Source organism: Manis javanica, chromosome 5 (assembly GCF_040802235.1).
Source record: "Manis javanica isolate MJ-LG chromosome 5, MJ_LKY, whole genome shotgun sequence".
Classification (NCBI taxonomy): domain Eukaryota; kingdom Metazoa; phylum Chordata; class Mammalia; order Pholidota; family Manidae; genus Manis; species Manis javanica.
This window is the reverse complement of record NC_133160.1, coordinates 43,779,079-43,788,232: the sequence shown is the minus strand read 5'-3', so window position 1 is coordinate 43,788,232 and position 9,154 is coordinate 43,779,079.

Sequence of the window (9,154 nt, the reverse complement as noted above, 5' to 3'; positions counted from 1 at the left end):
AACAGGGAGCATGATCACCAAGCTATTGCAATAATCCAGGGAGTGACGATGGTGGCCCACAGCAGAGGGAGCAGCAGAGCGGGCTGTGAGAATTTGTCAGATGCCCACAGCCTGCTTTAAACTGCCCATTTGCGAGGGCCCCCTCTCCCTGCCTCCAGGAGTTTGGGACAAAGCTGGCATTATCTTTGATGCTTTAAAAACATCAAGAGGGCCATGGAGGGGAAGCTATGCAAAGCACTGCCTTGCAAGAGAGCTTCAGTGTTCTCATTCTCCCAAATCTGTATGTCAGAGCCTGCTGTTTACAAAGCATCGTCTGACTGTACCCTGAGCAAAGGTTAAAGTGCCATGTGTTTTACTGTTCCATATAAAGCTTCATAATGGATGCCAATGGGGGGAAATTAGAGTTCCTGCAAATCACTGAAGTCATAAAAAAAAATACATCTTAGTTTCCAGTGAGGTTTGGAAGAAGACTGGGTGACTCACACTCAATTTCTCTTTTCATTCATTCATGGGCTGAATGATTACCACTAATCTTTATCAGCAAAGACAATTAATTCTGTTGCAAAGCAGACCTGGAAGGGAAGGGAAGATGAAGTGGAGGGAGGAAGAAGCATCTCTGCTGAGCCTCACCTGCAATCACGACCATCATTCCGCTGCCCACACACACTCACTAAAATGTTCTTTTCCTCAGGTTCACCTGACTCCAAACTCAAAATCTTTGGACACCACATCCTGAGAATCACCAGTTTCCTCTTTCCTGAGGTTGGTGTAATGAGTCACCAGGAAGAACTTTACAGAGAGACCAGAGGAAAAGACAGATATCAAAGAGCCGGTGGACATTTTGAAGGAATGGGGGGCACATACATTTGCCAGTAATACAAGGCGAGGCTGCCGCAGACAAGGGGAAGCGCACTTCATTTTACAACAACTGCAACTGTGTAGACTCATAGATGCTTATAAACGGACCAGTTCCACTCCTTTTGCCCACTGGGGAGCAGGTAAAGCCTGGAAGAACCGAGTGACTCGCACAAGGTCACACAGTGGATTGGTACCAGAACAGTGACCTAAACACAAAGCCCCTGTCTCCCAGCACCAAGTTGATCTTGTGCCTTATCAGTTAAGGACTAGCTTCTTCTGGTGCTAATTAGGGGCTCCCTACTCTATTATCTGTCAAAATTAGTGCTTACCAGGGGAACCCTAATTCCAGTGCCCAGTATTATATCCATACTTTTTATCAAAATGCTTTATGAGAAAATTTTATCTAGTGTCCAGATTCCCACCCCTTTTCTCTGACACAACCTTCCACTCTCCCCTTAGGTCAAGCAGGGTTTGTCTTCTGCTCAGCTTCTTTTACCTTCCTCTAAACCACTGGCTAACTCAGATTCTATTATCCTTGCTCTTTCATCTCTGCTTTCCAATTCTGCTTTGGAGGGCTAATGTGGAGGGAGATGAGAAGAGGCACTATGGTCTTCCATAGTAAATAAATAGTTCATTTGCCCCCATTGCATCCACAGACTCTCTCCTTGGCCCAACACCAGGCAGTCTCCTCTGTGCTTTCTTCTCAGCTAGGCCTCAACCTTGGCCCTGACTTTGCCTGGGCCTGCATAGCCCAGTCTTAGCAAAAATCCAACTAAATCAGTTGGGAAAGAATCCCTACCCCCTTGATATCTGATCAACCTGGCCTGCCTTCAGCATGAATCCTGTAGTCGGTTTAGCAAGAATCCACCTTCACTTGATTTCTTCTCTTAGTAATTCCCTGATCCAGTGACCCCTCTCATTCTGCTTGTTGGCTGTAAATCTCCATCTGTCCTTGCTGAATTCAGAGTTGACCCACTTATCTCCCCTACTGTCAGAATCATATCACCTACTGCAATAACCCTGAATAAAGTCATCCTTATCATTTTAACAAGTATCAGGATAATTTTTCTTTAATAGCATATATGTGAAAGAGAGACTGGGAGTAAATACACCAAAATATGAATAATGATTATCTGGGTGATACTGGACTTTATACTTTATGGCACCTTTAAAACTTCATTGTATACTAGTATAAAAAGTTGTCTTTTGTAATTAAAAAATTGAAAGCATTATCATATGGAGTTTAAGGAAGTCAACAACCAGAGCTACCAAACATTTTTAAGTTGATTCTTAGCTTCTTAATATAAATACAGTTCTTTCTAGTAGAGCACAAAATGCCCTGCTCACAGGGTTTGATTTGGATTGAATCATTTAGTGAAAATACATTAGTCTTTAGGGTCATGCTCTGTCCAAATTCTGTTTTCAAACATCTGACTGGCCAGTGATAGTCATACCCAATCAGAGAGCTAACTGTATTCAACAGCAGTAAGGGGGCAGAAGATGTGATCAGAGAGTGAGTAAAACAGTCTTTGATAGTTTGAATCTATGTGAGGGTTGTGAATATTTGTGAAGGCTGAATATATGTGATCCACCATGTAAAGCAAAAAGAAACATCTCACAAAGTCCCAAGGCTTCAACTGCCCAGTCATGAGACAACACTCCAACCTGAACTTAGGACACCACACTTCACCATCTTCTTCAAAGAGACCATATGTCAGCAAAGGATTTTCTAGACAACCATTTGCTTTAATCTCTATCTGATGCTGAATTGAGAACAAATATGCAGCCACATTTTAGTCACTTCAAAGTAATCCCTCAACTTATTACCAGAGGAAAAAGTCAAGTGCTGTCCCTCTCTGGTCACAACCAGATATGACTGGGCTGAAACTGAGGATGCTATGTAAACAGAATAAACACACACTGGCCTCAAATTAAGGAGGACTCAGGTTCACATGACATAACAGAACATGGATTCCTCCAGGCAGAAGGACCTTATGAGTCACTGTACAGATGAGCAAGACAAAATTTCTCATCATTCCCCTTTGTTTTCTTTACATTACTTTAAAATTATATAGGCAATACATATAAGTCAGTTTTCTTTAGAAATCTATGTAAGCAGAAAGGGTATTGCTTCTGATATGCATCTACACCTGTGCGAGTGTGTATACAAATCTACAGTTCTGCTTTTGTTTTTTGGGGTACGCAGATAAATGAGATCATATTGTACATTGTTTTTTCCTTCATGTCTCATCTTGGAGATTTTGCTTGGCTAAAATATGCATCTACTTCATTCTGTAAAATCTTAGTTTACATAACCATTCCCCTTTGATGGCTACATTGATTTCAACTTTTAGCTATTACATATCTATATAAAAAGTTTCATCCCTAACTTCTTATGTTCAAAACTCAACTCCTGATGACCTACCCTCACTCTCCCCAGAAAGGATCCATCCTCCATTGTCAGCCTACCCCACCTCAGCCAACAGCCAGATCGCTCAGGCCAAATCCCAAGCACCAGCCTTGACCCCGTATTCAATGTCAGGAAATCACACAGGTTCTGTCTTCACAATGCTTGCAGCACCTGACCACCTTTAACCCTCGCTATTCTCACCTAGTCCAGGCCAGAAACAACAGTCTCCTGGCTGGTGCCCCTGCTTCTACCCCCTTGGCCTATCATATATTCTCTGTGCACAGCTACTAAGGGTATTCTAGGAATACATAAATCAGATGGTGCACTTGCTCAAAACCCTACGAAGCTCCCCGTGTTACATACAGAGTCAGCCAAAGTGCTTACAATGTCCTATAAGTCTCCTTATGTTGGGTGTCCCATTAGCCCTCTGACTTCATTTCCTACTTCTCTTCCCTTGCTCCAGGTAGCTCACCTTCTTGCTATTTCTCAAGCACGCCTAGCACACTCCCACCTCGGGGGCTATGCCCTTGCTGTTCCCACCAAATCCCGCATGATTCCCTCCCTTCCCTCCTTCAAGTCTTTGCTCAAAGCTCAATAAGGCCTACCCTGGCCCCCTTATTCTTTAGTAGTGAAGCCTATATTTAGTATTTAATAGTGTAGTAAAGTTTAATACTGAAACTACTGCCAGCCCAACCCTAAGTACTTCTGATTGTCCTGATGGGGCTCAGGACAAGCTACTCCAAAATATAACACCATGGGATCTTGAATATTTTAAGCTAAAGGAATTTACAAAAGGGCAAAATCAGGGTGGTCACTGACCTCCCCCACCCTTCTCTCCTGAAAAAGGCTGTAAGTAAAACTCTCATGGGAGAGGTGCCCTCCCCACAGCCAGAGAACAGGAGTACCCCTGTCCCTGAGACAAAGGACACTGAGAAGAACCTGAGCAAACAAGCATTGCTAGATTTCCCCAGTCACTACACTTACCTCATACTCTCACCTATCGTCAACACCGCCCCCCTAGAGAAGGCAAAGTTGCAAAACCATGGGTTACGTTTATTAGGCATCTTGTACATTGCAAGCAGGGAGACAGATTTACGGAGCACCCAAATTGTGTTCTGAACTGCTGGCGACGTTTAGGAATTTAAAGGTGAACAGCAAACTTTCATTCACAGGAGCCATTCTGAGCAGTTTGTGGTTGGAACCAGCAGAGAAGTTTGTTAACTATGCCATTTCGGACTGGTTGCTATGGCCAAACCAGGTTGAGAGTCTGTAGAAGCCCATAATAGATGGTGGTCTCAGGAGTGCGCTTTGGCAGCAAGCTACATGTGGCATCATTCCTCTGAGAGATGACTCTGCCAGCCAGACCCCCTGCCCTTATTGGCTCCCGGCTCCATTTCAGTTGCTTCCCTCCTTGTACTGACTCGATTTAATTTCAGTCTGTCACATTTCACACCACCAGATTCCTCCATGACTGCCTCCTCTTCATCAAACCTAGCATAAAGATATTCAGGTCTAACTATTTCTTCCGGTCTTGATCTCCTTATGAAGAGTCCAATGTCACATTAAACTTATTTCAAGTACTTTATATGCTTTTCTCCTGTTAATGGTCATTTAATTTTCAGACCCAGCCAGGGACCCTAAGAGGTTGAGGAAAACTTTTCCTCCCCTACACTCCCTTAGTTACAATCTTCTAAAATACTAGGGAATCTGCATATTCCTTATAGTAACTGTTTACCATCTATCTACCCCACAAGAATACAAGTTCCACAAGGGCAGTGATCTTTGCCTGGTTTGTTCACTGATATACCTGCTGGGTCAAAGATGCATCCATTCAAAATTTCACTAGGCACTACCAAGTTGACCTCCCAAAAATGTCACCAGTTCACAGGTTAATGCATGGGAGTCCTTGCCTCCCCTTCCTGGATACAAACTGATCCGAATTCTTAGGCTGTCTTAGCATGGGTTTCCCATGCATATGCTAGTGTGGTTGAGTATTTAATTTCATATTTACTGGCTGTTGATATTTCCTCTTCTTTGAATTTATTATCTTTTAGTATTTGTAACAGGTTAAAATTTCTTTTTGAGAATATTGTACATTTTTAGGAATAATTGCCCAAGGTTTGGGTATGGGCAAGGAAGATCCCTGGGTACCTTTCGCCTGTGATCTGGGCATTGCCCAGGGGACCTTCAGGAACTGTCCATGTTGGTAGAGGTGTGTTCCATTGATTAGGTTATCTTAAATGCCTGTAGGGGTAGCAGTTAAACTGAAGATGACCACCAGCAGGGTAAAAGCTTCCTGTCCCTGGCAATGCAAATAAATTTTGTCCCAGAGAGAATATACTCTAACTCGAGTTCTGATTTGAATCTGTTTTAACAACTGACTGACACCGATAATTAATGAGCTAAATAAAATCTTTGACATGTGTTCATTTTATATTTGTATAAGGGTCATGTTTCTAATGTCTTGAAAATTGTACCTTAGCTGACTTTCCCTAGTCAGCCTGAGGAATTCAGCTGCCTTTGGAGCTGGGAGCCAGGAAGGGATATTAGAATTATCTAGGGCAAAGACACCAAGAATTAATATTCAGATTCTGACATTCAAAGTAGAGTTTGAGTTCACAGTAAGATAATGGGGTCTAAATCCAGGCTTTGGGCAGAAAGAAGGGGATTTTATAAATTCCTTTATCTCCCTCCCTTCTTTAACGTATCAAGAGCCTGGAGGACCTAAGGAGGGCCTTGCACCAGGATGAGATCAGAGGGTCCCATCAGCCTGCCAAGGGAGCAGGGTGTCTAGTTTAATCGCTGTGATTGAAGGCGTGGAGACTCATGTAAACTGGGGGAAAAGGAAAAGGCAGCGGGACCTCACTCTCCCTCCTCTCCTGTCTCTGCAGAGATGGCCTCATGCTCACTCCCCACCCCACAGGGATGGGCACAGTCCACTCAGCCCAGGGTACAAGATGGCAGAAGACATGCCAGGCAGAAGCCAGGGAGGGCTTGAGTTAAACTCTTCCAAGCAGCCCTTGGCTCCCATTAGTGCTGACAGATTTAGTAAATAAAAATATAGGCTGTCCAGTGAAACTTGAATTTCACATAACATGAATAATTTTTCAGTGTAACCATGAACCATACAATATTTGACACATGAGATATTTAAGACATACTTATACTAAAAAATTATTTGTTGTTTATCTGAAATTCGAACTTAGCTGGGCATCCTGTATTTTATCTGCTAACCTCCATGTATGGCACTGACAGAGCCCTGAGTTCCCTGCAGCCTCTCCTGGTGTCGAGGAAGCCGGATGGCTGGCTGTAGAGGACAAGGAGGAGGACATGCTGATAAGGGAGGCAGCTCACTCAGAGGGAAGAGCTACACAATGGACCACATGGCTTGGGGAGCAGATGGACCTCAGTGGGGACCACAGTGAGGGTAGCAGTGGGGCCTTGTCAGGCAGAAAGGGCCACAGGGGTACTGACCACGCTAGGAGAGAGACTAGAACCCAAGTCATCAATGTAGACCTCAGCTGCAGATGCCAATGGAAATGGACCACCCATATTTATCTGAAATGCAAACTTACCTGGGCATCCTGGCTTTGTACCCATGGCATCTGGACAGTCACCAATCTACAGACTGAGGCAACATGAGCGAGGATCCCAAGTTCAACAAAGGAATCCTCTGTTTATCCTTATCATCCCAAGGCCACACAAGCCACAGACTCACCCACACACCCATATGCATCTTAGGGAGGGAAGAAGAGCAGGCAGAAGTCAGAAAGTCTAGGCATTTTATCCAAATGAGACTGGCATCTACCTAAAGAAACTGCTTAATTAATGTATTAGTTCATATTAAGTTTATTAGAATAGACAAAATTATGGGGTCCCAATACAGGAAATAAGCTCAAGCATAAAGAAATAAAGTAAAATATATATTGTCTGTACTTCTAAGTGTATGATATTTTGTGATTCAGCCATACTCATTTTTATATAGCATTATTTTGTTTTTCCTAATTGCTTTTTGGAGTGCTTTATGCAGCCTGGATATTAATCATTTAATTGCCATATGTCACAAATATTTTCTGGTTATTTTATTGTTGTAATTCAATAGTTTTATGCTACCACTTGTTATGCAGAAGTTTAAATTTGTTGACTGTGTCAGTAGCTTGTCAACCCTTAATATCAGCAGCTACTGGTACTGATTCCTCTTTCCCAAGTACCCTGCTCACCACACCCCCTGCCTGTGGCTGCTTGATGAAGGTACGTGGCAGCCCACCTGACTTCTCTAGCAATCCCCTATCTATCTCCTGGACAGGTGATCCACTGGGCTCCCCTTTCTCTGCCTCTACAACCTCAAGCTTGGGGCTCTGCTGGAGCCCTGAGCCATACTCCTACTGCTCCCACCTTTTAAGGAATCTTTACCTGCATGTGTTTCAGTCGGTGAATTCTACTTTCAGTCTGATTTCATCTCCATTCTGGCTTTCAAAGCATTCAGGTCCATGAAAGGTAATGCATGCAGTTTTACAGAGGTGTGACAGATGTGTTTTGTCTTTTCTGCAATTTCTAAAGATCTAGTGCAGAAGTTAGCATGGTTCACATTCTGGGACCTTTATCTAATCCCTCTCCCTCCTGGATAAATCATTTTCACCCCTTCATCAAACACGCCCACCACCCAAAGTGGGAAGTTCTTTATCTCCTCAGCATGTTGTCAAAAACTTCTCGTACTGGACACATTCTCTGACTACTGGAACATATGGGATGGAAAAATCTGTCCAAGCCCTCTTGACCCATCAGGAAAGCTGATTACAGATGGGCTGGTTACTTATGTTGTCGTCCAGGCCCCCTCTCAATAAGCATAGATCCAGAGAGAACATAAAAAGAATAGATGAGATTTCATTCTAATGACTGGTCACAAAGGTCCATTTTAGACATTCAGACAAGCTGAGATTTGTCCTCAGCTATGAGCTTACAGAGAAGTTTCAAAACATTACTAGGACTAAAATTGCCCAAGAAAAATGCTCTAACAGTTCTTTTGGCATTCAACTGTTTTAGCCAAAGGACAATAGTGCTAATATTTCTGGCAATTTAGAATCACGTTTGATCTTCAAAATTCATATTTACATCTTGCCTGAATTTTCTGGTGTACCATTGGTGTTTTATAGGTCCTCTGGCTTGGTCTAATTTGCCTACTGGGGATCCGTTACAAGCAACCATTTCAGTCCCACTGACTTCCCTCTCTAAGGAGCCATAGAAGAGTCAAGCTCAGAAAGAGGAACTAGGAAAAACAATGGGAGTGAACAAATTACTTTTACTCATTTGCACTAAAAATTATTGGCCTCAGCTGTGCAGAAAAGTGGATTTGTAAGAGTCCTCCCTAATCTACTTTTATTGGAATCATCCCTCTAAGGGCTTTAACTTTTCAACTTGACTGTGTAAACACTTTCAGAAACAATATGGCTATGGAGGATGCTGGGTTCAAGGATAGGGATGTCAGCTTGTTAGAAAACCAAATTATGACTAGAAAATGACTTTCAAACCCGTGGGGTGGTGAGCCTGACATTCATCTCCAACACATTAAGGAAAAGAGGACATTAAATTCCCAATAGATATGACAAGACTTTGCTGCCACCTACCCTCCACCCCTAGATTTGGCCTTGCCTCCAAACAGCACACAGCAAGTTTGCACCCTCTCCTTCCACAGACTGTGCTTGCATGTCATCCTGATGAACAGAAACCCAAAGATACTACAACAGTCAAAGTGAAGGTGGTGGCCTGGAGCATGCATGGGACCATGGTGGCCTGGGGTACATCGCACAGCAAGATACCAGCAACTTATCTGTATCCGAACAAGTAAACCCAGAGAGTTCCTGCCCCAGAAGGGCAATGAATTAAAGC